Source organism: Oncorhynchus nerka, linkage group LG14 (genome assembly GCF_034236695.1).
Source record: "Oncorhynchus nerka isolate Pitt River linkage group LG14, Oner_Uvic_2.0, whole genome shotgun sequence".
NCBI lineage: Eukaryota > Metazoa > Chordata > Actinopteri > Salmoniformes > Salmonidae > Oncorhynchus > Oncorhynchus nerka.
This window is the reverse complement of record NC_088409.1, coordinates 59,595,240-59,608,576: the sequence shown is the minus strand read 5'-3', so window position 1 is coordinate 59,608,576 and position 13,337 is coordinate 59,595,240. Positions and strand designations below refer to the sequence as shown.

The 13,337-nt window shown below is 41.6% G+C and overlaps 1 protein-coding gene across 1 annotated transcript in view; it reads right to left on the bottom strand.

Moving 5' to 3' along the window:
- The window catches only part of LOC115141560 (glucagon receptor-like), a 32,128-nt gene extending 21,972 nt beyond the window's left edge, over positions 1-10,156 (bottom strand). Inside the window, exon 1 of the mRNA XM_029680539.2 lies at positions 9,957-10,156. The gene's annotated coding sequence lies outside the window, so the exon portion shown is untranslated. The remainder of the gene's footprint in view (positions 1-9,956) is intronic.
- Between the last annotated feature and the right edge of the window lie 3,181 nt (positions 10,157-13,337).

Genomic DNA, 13,337 nt, shown 5'->3' with positions numbered 1-13,337 from the left:
ACATTTACTCTTCGTCAGCCAACAAGATGAATAGGCCTAACGAACAGGAAAAGCACTAGCCTATGTCAATCTACTATCCCCAGACGTATAAAAGTTGACCTATTCTATTCTGTGTGAAAAATAAATATTCCAAACATAGTCTGGGAGAGTTGTGGGATGTGATAGATCCCAAATTAATACAAGCACTACCATAAAAAAAAGGTTTTACGCAATGTGGCAGACACAACAGATCAACACATTTAGCTTTCAATGTTGATAAAGTATTAGGCTATTTCTTCACATTATAAGGGCAGCAATGTGCACATGGCAGTAGGCTATAAGCGCGAATCTTCCATTAGCGGGAAAACACCATTATCAAAAGTGACCGCACATGCGATTATGCATGTAATGCTTTTATTATAAAGGATGTAGCGGTATTGTTAGAGAGGGGTAGGTATTAACCCTGCCGAAAGGAAAAGAGTAGGATAGAGAGAGTACCACTACCAGACCCACACACATCAGCAGAAGAGACTGCCTAGAGTGTAGCCTTTTTACCAGATAGCCACATCACAGCACAGGGGTAACCCAACCAATAATACCTCATACAATAAGAATGGCAGAGCAATTTAACGGCAACTTCATAGAAACAATTTTACAAGAAAGAACCCAGTCATCAACATTAGAGGATTTGCAATAATCTGTATTTACCTCCCAGTGGAGGAGTGCAGAGGGTATGAATGGGAGTGTATGAATGGGGGTGTTCATAGACAAAACAAAGGCCTTAAAATGTCCAAAATCTTCTTGGCCACATGTCAATAGTATCACCCCACATCAATACAGTTCAAATAGCAATAAACCATAAACTTGCAAGCAACCTCCCTTGTAACTACAATGTAAACCCAAATACTTCTGGTAATAATAGTCCACTGAACATCAAAGCGAAGCACATTGAAAAAAATAGAAGGTCTGCTGCAGTGTAAAGCACTGGAACGATAGAGGGAAGCTCGAGAGAGAGAGAGAGAGAGAGAGAGAGAGAGAGAGAGAGAGAGAGAGAGAGAGAGAGAGAGAGAGAGAGTGGTCTTAGCTGTTGACTTCAGGCTTGTAGTTGCACTGTCTGTCCGTCTGATGGTTTGTTTGTTTGTATGTCAAAGTTTCGTAACAATGTTGCTACTAATCCATCCCATCAATAACTGGTGCGTTCCCAAAAGATAACAACCCCGATCTAGAGAGGCAATACCGATGATCGAGTTAAAACACTTCACAAACTCAGCACGCTGAAAATAGAGAAGACTTCTGCAGCATTGCACACCCCAATCAAACTGCCGCGCCAACCGAGAGCTACCTCCCAGAGAGCCGGAAGAGCCATCTTTATTTCCTCCTTTCTGACTGCTGATGCGCTCTTAAAGTGGCAGCGCACGGTGAAGGCTCCATGCAGGAATTTGCCACAAGTTGCATTATTTAAAAAAAAACTTGTACCCCTTTTTCGTGATATCCAATTGGTAGTTACAGCCTTGGCCCATCGCTGAAGCTCCCCTAAGGACTCAGGAGAGGCGAAGGTCGAGAGCCATGCATCCCCCGAAAAAAAAACACGGCCGCACTGCTCGCTTAACCCGGAAGCCAGCCGCACCAATGTGTGGAGGCTACACCGTCCAGCTGGTGATCGAGGTCAGCTTACAGGCACCCGGCCCGCCACAAGAAGTCACTAGAGTGCCATGGGACAAGGAAAACCCCTTCCCTAACCTGGACGACACTGGGCCAATTGTGCACCGCCTCATGAGTCTCCCGGTTTCGGCCGGCTGTAACACAGCCTGGGATCAAACACGGGTCTGTAGTGATGCCTCAAGCACTGCGATGCAGTGCCTTAGACTGCTGCGCCACTCGGGAGGCTAAAGGTGCATTTTCATGGTGAAAATGATCTTTCCCAAACTTGAAACACACGCGCGGCTTATGTATGCCAGTTAGGCTCTACATCCCTTGTAAAGCAGATTAATGTGCTTAATTTTAAGAAGTTATTTGACCACTTTAGCTGTGGTTCAAACCTTATCAAAGCCTATAGGCCTATGGGCTGGGCTAGGCTACATGAGGTGTGTGACTATGATAAGAAAAAGTCGCAAAAAAAAAGACATTGTTTCTTGCCTTATGCTGAGCATCAAGTGATAATATATCATTCACAAGTGATAGGCTAATATTTTTCCCCATCAAACTATTCTTGATTTAATCTTGTCTTTACATATACTAAATAATATATGTGTGACAAGGCTCGGTTAATTTTCATACCAGCTAGGTAGGCTATACTCCTGTTTTAAAGAGAAGCAATATGCTCAATATTAGGAAAGTTGAGAAATAAATATAGTAGGCCTAGCCTATAGAAAGATGATGGGATCCTCCTCTTTTTAATAGAGCCCATCACTCTGTTTTCTCCCGCAATTACATGGCCTATAGAAATGTTGCGCAACATGAACTCATGGGCTCTCATGAAGTGTTTGATTAGATTTTCAATTTGCATTGATGTCAGAGTGATTAGAGGGACAATAGAGTACTGAGTACCAGGTCATTAAAACGTTTGGTCGGCTACTAATGACCGCCAGGACCATCAGAGCTTGGAGAAGCCTAATTACAGTGACTAAACGGTCACGTGGAATTTGACTGTATTCATGACTCGTGACCACCGGTGTGGTGGTAATATGGTCACCGAAACAGCCCTAGTCAGACCACATCACCCCAATCCTGGCCCAACTCCACTGGCTACCGGTCAACTACAGGATCAACTATAAAATCCTCATGCTTGTATTTAAAGCCTTGATGGGTTGAGCCCCACCTAAATCAACGACCTCATCTCAATCAGTGAGCCACCTCGCACTCTCCACTCCAGCCACTCCCTAAGGCTTCAAGTCCCCAAGACACATCTTCGAACTATGGGGGACCGATCCTTCTGCTCCCGTGCCTATGTATTTTTGATAGTCCTTGTCCCAATCCAAAATGTATTTAGCACCTAGCCCACTATCGCTATTTAACTTGCCTTGATTCTAAATGTTGTTTTATTATATAATTGTAAAAAAAAAAAAATCCTCAGTAGAACTTAAGATAACTGTAATTAAAAGCGCTATACAAATTAAATTTATTAATGTTATGCACGCACCCACACACGCACACACACAATAATGCTAAAACAAACAATAGCCATGTCTGACATCTCATAACAGATAGGTTACGTTACGGTCTTTCCCTGATAAATCATGAGGCAACAAAATTGCCAAATAAAAGAGCAGGCGTCATTAAATTCCCCAGTTTATTTTTCTCTGTCTTGAATGCTTGATGATAGGCACATTTTTCCTATTTCCTCATAAGTGGCGCCTTAGTCCTTTTAATTAGTAATTAAACACATGACATGACAGCCTTGACTTGGCAAGACAGTTAATCAATCATTAAGCAGACATTCCCTGGAAGTAACTTCGCCTGTCAAAATCATAGGTCAGTAAGTTCAAAGGTGAAATATGGAGGACTGAGTAAACATGAGAAGAAATGTTTCCTTCTAAATGCAATAGCCTACTTACTGTAAACAGAACAAATAGGACTTCACCTACTCTGTCAAGACCAAAGACTCATATCAAAGAAGAATCTAACATGAACAATTGGTGCGACAAGAAAATTAACTGTTGTAAAAGACCCAGTAAATTCATGAGAACTCTGTAGCTTATAAGAATCAACCCAAGGTTGGACTTCTGGACCTATGCGAGTTGATTCACATCTCAATATCATCCTTAAAATGGTCAACCAATTCGGATATCATATTTGCACTGATACCTCATAGATTCCCTCTCTACACGAAGCAGATAAGAAAAGCTCTATGCGCTGTCTATCTTCAGTCCAGCTGCAGCGGAGCTATGCCTTGGCACATCCCCATAGAGGAGGATTAGAAACAAATGAAACCCCTCAGGCAATTTAGAAGTCTACCTAAGTTAGAGGGTGAAGGAAATGAGGGGAGAACTGGGGTTCCCATGTACTGTAGAAGTGCCAACAGAAAAACCTGCAACAATAGCATACCAGTTAAGGTATTCCCTTCAAATCGAGACGCGAACGTCCCATAGTGAATGACAGGATGGGATGTTTAAAGCAACTTTTTTGTTTTTTGTTGTTGTCTGCTGTCGGGTTGTTTTTTTGTTGTTGTCTGCTGTCTGCTGTCGGGTTGTTTTTTTGTTGTTGTCTGCTGTCTGCTGTCGGGTTGTTTTTTTGTTGTCGTCTGCTGTCGGGTTGTTTTTTTGTTGTTGTCTGCTGTCTGCTGTCGGGTTGTTTTTTTGTTGTCTATGCAGTGTGGTGTCTCATAAGAAGGTCATAGATGCTTTATGTATGCTTGTCTGACTGAAAATTGGTGTTACTGGCCTTTATCCTGCCATGATCAACTTTCTGTACAACTTAGGGACTCCATAGACTTCTGCCCATTCATGCTGACCTCTTTGACCAAATTAGATTTTTTAAAATCTGAGTGCTTGATCAGATCATGGGTATGACTGAATGGAAAGTTATACTGCATGTGTAATTGAAATTAGGAAAGTAATCAATTAACAACCTACAAGATGTTTGTGTTGTTTACTTATATTTTCAAGACGGCAAACAGGTACAAAGGAAATTCCCCGTCTTGATATCGGTACATAAACACTATCCATTACGGAAAATCCCAAACAAATCCAAAAAAAAAACATGTTTGGAAGATCATTGATAATATTCAAGGACGGATACATTTTATAATCGTCAAAAGTAGAACACCTTGATCAAGCATCGACCAATCTTCCAAGATTGTACGTGCACATATACATACAATCCATCAAAATCAAACAAGACATATTGGGCCTTCGGCTCACTGTCAGCACAAATAGGTCAATACGGCAGTAATCCATTTCATTCAGGTGCCATAGGACAATGCCCACACACGTTTTACTTGCTCACGACATCCATTCTGTGTCCGTCTGCACGTAATTGCGGCGGATTCTCTTTAAACAAATTGCAAGCCACGGATGTTTACCAAGCCAACCAACGCATTACAGCAATGCACTCCTGGACTCCTTGTAAAGTGTAGGAGCTGTGGCATATCCCAGCAACCAGACGCCCCTGCTGGTATAAAATTCCTTTGCTCTAAACAGTGATTACTGAACCCATTAGCACCATATCCCTGGAGTGCCTGATGTCACAACCCTGTCATTCTGAGTGATGTCAGGTGCGTGGGCCAGTGCATTGACAGACACACGGCACAACTGTCTGTGTCTCTAACAGAGGAGCACACAGAGGCATTAGGTGCCAGCCCAATTAACGCTGACACGCCCCGGCAGAAAGAGCTCTCGTTTTACGTAATGGGACCGTTACTACAGCTGGCCTCCGTGATCACGTCTCTCAGGGAGACAGAGAGACAGAGAGAGAGAGAGAGAGAGTCAGTGAGTGCGTGAGTTGCTAAGCTGATGTGTGTCTGTGTAGCCTGTAGTGCATCTCTGTGAATATGAATACATCTGGACGTACAAATATGTGTATATGCACTGCATGTAACTTTCTGACAGCACCTGCTACGAAAGAAGAAGCAATAAGCCACGCTGAACTGTTACCCAGTGCTTTCTTCTCACATGTTCAAAAAGAACTTTCATCTTGCTTGCATGCTTTACCAGTAGAAGGCAAAACGGTAGTGAGGTGGTTGTGTTTGGGGATGATGTTTAGGAAACAGCGCTGGTCTAAAAAAAAAAGAAAAGATGAACAGTACTGTTTGTCATTTTGTACAGCGTGACAATGGGAGCCAAGGTTTTTGTTTGCATAAGCCCCTACCACTAACAGGAGGGTGGAGAGCAGAGGGCGAAGGGAAACACATGTGACAGTCCATCAGTATTATCATTCAGCCAAATCTCTGAGTGCCTATCAGCACTCAGTACTGTACGGACACTTTACTCCGAACTAACATCTCTAAACATAAATCATAGTGATCATCAGTTGTGATTTTAGCATGTAAATCTTCGTGGGGAAAACCACTACACAACACTGAATAATACATTCATTGGACTATAACAGTGACAAACGATGCCCACAAACTGTTAGGGCCTACATAATGCTGTCTCAACAGCAGTTCCAAAACCTTACCACTGTTACAACTGGCTATCAGCGGAGCCTTGTCTGGCAGCATGACAGTTCATTCAGCAACATTTACTGCCTTTTAAAAACCATAGCTGATATGGCTGACTTGCTTATACAAATGTGACTTGTCTCAGGAAACTAGGCGTATGTCGCGGGTGACTACTTCACAGCAGAGCTACATTTTCAGATATTACTCATTTCTAATTTTGACAGAAAGTCGTTTTCATTTCAAGTTAAAGTGTACTGTTAGCTAGCTAGGTTAGCTGGCTGTCTGGCTCGCTAGCTAACGTTACGTGTATGATCTTATTATTTGTATCTCAGAGCCATTTGCTTTGCTAGATATAGCCTAATGTTAGCTTGCTAACATTGAACCTGGTTGGTTAGCCAACTGCAGATTCATGCAGGGTAGTAACGTCATGAGTTGGGATTATGGTTCATTGTTTACCTAGCTAGCTAGCTACACTTCTTAACAAAAGACTCCACTATGCAAGTAACCATTTCAATAGAATGTCACTGCGACAACTGTTGATAGACAGTAGCTGGTAAATTTACTCTGGCTATCTACTCCGATTTCAGAGAAATCTCGTCTGAGTGTGCCAGAGCGCAGAATAACTGATGAATCTATGAACGCCTGACATCCGTTGAATATGGCCGGTGTCATGTCAGTAAACATTGGCAAAAATGTTTTAATTGTTGCCAGCAGCACAGTTGCAGTCACCAACGCTCTGGATAACATAAACACAGCCTAACCAGCTGCTAGGGGGAGTAAAATGGTCAGTGAGCCGTTTTCTCATTTGTGTCTGGAAATAGCTAGCAAGCTAGCCAATGTTAGCCAGTTAGCTTGGGTGTTTGACTTTTGTTGTTAGGACAGAATGCTCGGATCAACCCTTAAAGAGTTGGATGGGACTAAAGGTTAAGAGGGTGTGAATGATGCTGAATGGGTGTAGACAAAGAAGAGCTCTCAAGTAGGCACCAAAACATTCAGAGGCCATTTTCTCAAAAGTGAGGTTAAAAGTCTATCAACTTTCAAAGCAGAATTATTGTTCCTCAAATGCAGTGTATGATATACCATTTTGTAGCTCTGTGTCTCTGCTTTCATCCATTGTAAAAATAAAAAAACAATTTCAAATGTTGCTACGTAAGACCGGATCAAGGTGGTCGGTCACAAACTATGGCATAAACAGATTAGAGCAGATTAGAGGGAATTTCGATAAAGACATTAATGAGCGAGCTAGGACGGACGTAGTCAATATAACTATTTGTTCAGCACTTTTGAAATTTACAGCGACAAAATGTAGAACATGGGCCATTCTTACAGTATTCTCCTTGTACACCAAGACAGAACCGTAGGATAAATAAAGGGGGCATATAAGCAAGCGTACAATATTCAATGATGACATTTCTCTAGAACAGGCTATAGGCTACATGTGCACCACCAAGTCAGAACAGTAGGCTAAAGTATGAGGGTGAAATGGCTACTAACAGCTTACTACACACGCTACACTTAGTATTACTTTCTTAGCTATGGTATACACACATCCCTGGCATATTACATAATTTATGCAGCAGCATACAAGACATGTTTGGACTCACCTTGTTGTGCTGTGCTCACTTGAACAGGAAGCTGGCGCTGCATTCCTTTGTGGGCACATTTTGCCATCAAACTTTGTCAAAGTCTGGCATTCTCTGGATTTATGGTGCTTTCAAGACAACTGGGAACTTGAAAAAAAAACCAAGGTCAAATCATGATGTTAGTGACCTTCAGGTCGGAGCTCTAGGGTTCTCGACTTGGAATTCTGAGTTGGATGACCTTTCAAAATGTATTTTTCCAGTCGGAGCACTTTTTTTCCCCAGAGTTCCCAGTTGTCTTGAACTCACTGAGGTCTGAGATTTCCCAGTTCTGAGTTTCCAGTTGTTTTGAAAACGACAGAATTCATGCTGGATTGACAGCATGGCCAATGTTGAATGTTTATCCTTCCAAGCTTGTAAAAAAGACCCAGACTTGGACCACACATCCACTCCACTGAATAGCAAGCTAGTGATTGCTTTTGCAATGCTTGCAGTTAGCCACTGATTCCTGATTCCCTCCTTCCATTGTGAAATTTGTGATTTCCAACTAGTTGTGCAATGTTTATGTCCAAAGGCCGATGAGCACCGATACGTTTTAGCAATAATTTCACGGGTTGAAAAGAATTTGCCAGTAGATTGTCGACTTGATTCATGATGATGACTGCTAGCTTGCTAGCTAAGATTTTGAAAGTCAGTCCAATCAAAATGACTGTAGATATAACGTGAGTTGATATTTTATCTGTGGCCAATGACCTTGAGCCTTCTTGGATGGGCACTTCTAATTTAACTCTATGGCAGTTCCCAAGGGGCTTGATTTTTTTTCTCTCCTTGTAGATTTTGCGGTGATAGTGTCCCTATGAGTGACAGAACACTGAGCCAAACACAGCACAACTAGAAAACATTACCAACCCCTACGCTCCGTATTTTCAGATGGCTGCCGCACCACCACAGAAAGCACTGAGCTAGGCTGAAACACCTGCATTTTGGAGCTGCCTTATAACAACTAATCTAATCAAAATGATGCAAGTCAGTGTCCAGTTGTCTTTTGTCAGGAATTCACCATTGCCCCTTGAAGAATAATTCACCTGTAGATAGGACTATTTGCAGCTACTTGCTATGAGAACTTGACCAACCAGTTTCGAACACATCACATAAATACATCTGTAATGAACTCTTTTTTATTTTTTTTATGAGGTCCTGTGTTCAGTAACCCATGAACTCACCTCAAACCTCAAAAAAGGAGCAATATTGTTTTATATGCTTTCTCGTAAAAGGAGGTTTCCGTTCTTTATTAGATGAAAGACCCCCATATTAAAATAGTGTTTACCACGCTACACAAATAGTTGTACAGTCTAAAACAGAAATAGGTTAATCCTAGCAAATAGGTTAATCCTCAAACCAACAAGATTTCAGCTGTTTGCCCAACTATCAATACATTAGATTAGCGCCTTCCATTGGCTAGGTATCCCCCTTTCCTTTCCATTTGTTTCTGGAAGCGCGCCCTCATGCTGCACTACAGCTGTCAAGAGCAAAGTCATGGGTAGAGAGCGCTAGTTGTGCGCAAGGCACAGACGTGAAGCATACCCGCAGTCTGCACGCACAACCATGACTTGTTATTTCCAACGTAGTAACTTTCTAGCACTTATCATAATATTGATGTGACAACAGGCCTACTGGCGTTTGCAAACTTGTCAGTTTGAAAATTAAACAAACATGTAACCATACTATATCAGATAAATATAGGCCTAATGGAAAGGGAAACGAAAGGGCCTAATAGGAAAACCAATAACATGCAGCAGCATAAAATATAAAGTATAACATATAAATATAAAGTCTACTCCACATAATAGGAAAATAACCATATAAATATCAGTCGGCTTACTACTACCACTACAGCTACTACTACAACAAATAATAAAACTAATAATATAGCCTACTATTTCTAATCAATTGTTACTGTGATAATGATCAATTCATTGTTTTATTTAGGCCGAATATACATTTCTTCAGGCGAAAGTCAGCTTTCTGATCATGTTAAATAGCATTACATAATCCTGGACGCCTGAAGTCGCTGAACGACAATCATGTTACACATAATTGGGCAAATGATGTACAATTATCAGCAAGTGGCTCATGTGACTCACACTGAGCTAAACCACTTAAAAAATATATATATATATATTATATCCTTTATGCGCAAAAGTGCATCTATCAATGCAGACTACAAAGTTGCCAGCCAATGTAATTTAGACCATTAATAAACACTATCACTGAAATTCATAATGAAAGCATTATCTTACCGTTCTGGGAATCATTTTTTTTCAGTGGAGGTTTCTTTTCTAGATCCCGTGCGCATGTGAAATGGCCTTTAAACGGCAAATACAGAGCCTATTTCAAGATTACAGGTATGTAGAGGAATCAATAAGGTTTGTGAGACAGAGGCGCCTCCACCCGTAGCGCTGAAATACTTGTGAAGCTTGTGAAACCACTCTGCAAGGAATTGAAACAAATTAGCACACGGCTCGCCCACTCTCTGTCGACTGCGCTGGGCGCTCAGAAATGCACGAAAAACACTATACAATTGGAAAATGATGTCGCTCACGCAATTGAAACCATAACAAAGCATTTTCACAATTCACTGTTTTGGCAAAAGGTTAAGGGATTTGGCTGGAGAAATGTAACCACACTCAAATTCCGAGTTAGACCGAGTTATGGATGCAAGGACTGACCAGCCATGGTATCAAAATGATAGTTCTAACCATGTTTTGAGGCGATACAGTGTTAGTTTACATATATTTTCTTTACAAACATTGGAAAAACATGCATTTAGGTTAGCTTCTGATGGGATACGACAGTTGAACTAAACCCAAGGGGCATTTTTAAATTATACTCTTCAAGAATCAATGGGTTTAAGCTTTATCATGAATTAAACATTCCAAAAATGGATGTAGTAACTGCAGATTGTCCCTTTAAAGACCAAATATTTATGTAAAGTAGTTTATATTCTAAATTGATCAGAGAATGACCCTGGATTAAGGATATTCAGAGGTCAAAAGACAAGAATACTTGAATTACTGTCTTACCAAACAAACCATAATTCAGTGAATATTAACTGTGCCAGAATCCCACTGTTTGTTTCACAACCTTTTGTTTCGATGTTTGTCCATGTTCTCATGCACACTTGACCACACAAAGGTAATGTGACTGTTTACACATCAAAAACTATCTCTCCAATCCCACATGACCGCCCACACTAGAGCCAACATACCAGCAACAAACTCATTCCCGGTTACAATGGACAAAGGGCAGGGTTCAATGTCAACCAGTTGGGTGACTTTCCAGCCTCACATTCTTGGGCATACAGGGATACCTCAGTGTATTGCTAAGGAATGATATTTATTGTGAAGTTGGCCCTCCACCCCTCATGGTAAAGAAGTGTCTAATTAATCCATGAACCTTGCTTGTTTTGCCAGCACACAATTGTTGTCATAACACTCCCAACTAGCAAAAGCTACCAACAGGTATTCTGAGTAATATGAGTAACTCCCTCTCTTTATCAATGAGATCATTATCTATCCATTCAACCTATTGCCCTGTATTCTGTCTATAGCCCTCTACCAGGAAACATGCTTTGTGTGTGACCACCATTATCTCTGACACTCGTTATTTGTCTCAGCACACCTCTGGGTGATTCTCTGATAAGCTGTCTCTGCTGTTGTTTTTGCAGGATGAACAGAAACAAACCATTCTAGCAATTCCCAGCACCATGACCATCACAAGGCAAAAGGAACCTACAGTACCACGTCCTGCAGCAGTACAAGGGAAAAGGAGTCAGACCTGATTTACAGAGCCTCACAAATGTCTGGACAACAATCAAAGGGAACCAGTGCATCATAAATTAGTGGGTTCACCCAGGTCAGAAGAGAGCTGCCAAGTTCTTACTTTGCAGATTTAAGGAGAAAGGGAAGGGGGAGAGAAGGCGGGGTGCAAGGAAGGGAATAGCGGCAGGTAGCTGGAGAGAAATAAGCAAGAGAGAAATAATGAGAGGATTACAGTATTATGTACACATAGAGTTGGATACTGTGACATCGAGTGGAGTATGCATGTTTAAGAAACAAGACCTGCGACAGCGGTCGGAGAGACTTTGGTGGCTAAGTCTCTGCCTGAACACACTGTAACAATGGCAGCCCACAGAAGCCCTCTTGGCACAATTCTCAGGTTCAAGCATTTCACAAGATGTGTCTTGTTACTCCTGCAGCTGAGGCTGGTGCTGCTGGCAGCTGACATGACACCAGTCATAGTGTTTGTCCAGAGAGCACGTTATAAATTAGCACAGGAGACAGCTGAATAACTCACTAAGCTTCGATAAATGTTGCCTTGAGAGTGATCCAGTATTACCAACTGGGAGACATAGTAATAGAAGGATATCATATCCTCTGGCTGGAAAGATGACAAGATCAGGATTTGCAGGGAAACACATGAGAAACATAGAACCATGTCAGACATCAGAAGTGGAAACGTCCCATTGCTGGGCGGGATCATTTGTCAGGGATCATTAGGGATGCAGGCTGAATGTTAATGTGTGGCTGCAGGCCAAAGTCCTCCAACTGTCAAGTGGCAGTCTGGCAGCTGCTGCATGCATGAGCTTCATAGCAGCAGATTTTGTTTGAGCTCTGCTGCCCATCTCAGTACAAGAGAGAAGGCTGATCTGGCCCACTCCAACCATCCTGAGACAAACGATTAAATGAGTGATTGGAATGAAAGAATTGAGGCTTGCGGCATGTGTTTTTCTCTTGTCTCCAGGAACTCACACCCTCCTGACTGAGATGAACTTGTTCCATTCCTGGATAACTAAAGCAGGGTTATCCAGTGGCGGCCCTCGTGCCAGGTTTTCTGGCCCCCAAGTTTTCTGAGTAAGTTTTAATTGTTGGACATGAAAGACTGTAAAAACACCAAGAAATCAGCTCGTGATTTTAATTTCAAGAAATCCGTTCCCAAGTATTCCCAACCATAATATAGAGACACGTGATCTTATAAAAATGTAGGAATGTTTTGAAATGATTATGTTTTAGTCAAACATATCTGTTTGGACTTCAATTTGCAGTCTACTAATTATTTGTAATTATGTTCTGGCTCCCTGACCATCCCCTCAAGAATAAAATCGTCCCGCGGCTGAATCGAGTTGATGATCCCCGCCCTAAAGGGTGACTTTTTACCACATTCATTCAGTAAATTATCAACTTAATCAATAAGGCACTGAAGCACAGTAAAGTCCAGCAGACCAGGAACCATTGGAAGGCTGTCCTTGAGTTGACCACAGGGGGATTGTTGGGTGGATTATGAATGTGTTGGCTGATAGCCATCCTTTTTGTCAAGCTCTTTCTGGCATTAAACCAGCTTGAATCATAACCTTACGTCAATACATTGACTCCACTAATGTACTGACGTCAGTGTTGGGGAAATTATATCGACTTTTATCAGGGAAAGCAGTCGGGTATTATCAGAAATGGTAATCAACCCAACCATATTGAACCGTGGATGGCTGGAATATTTAAGTGTAAAGTACTTGTATAATAAACAGTTTTCCGGAAGGTTTTAAACCTACAGGAGATGGAAATTTGTACCATTGATTGCTGTGTGAGAAAATGCAGTACTCACAGGTCAACGTGGTACATGTACAC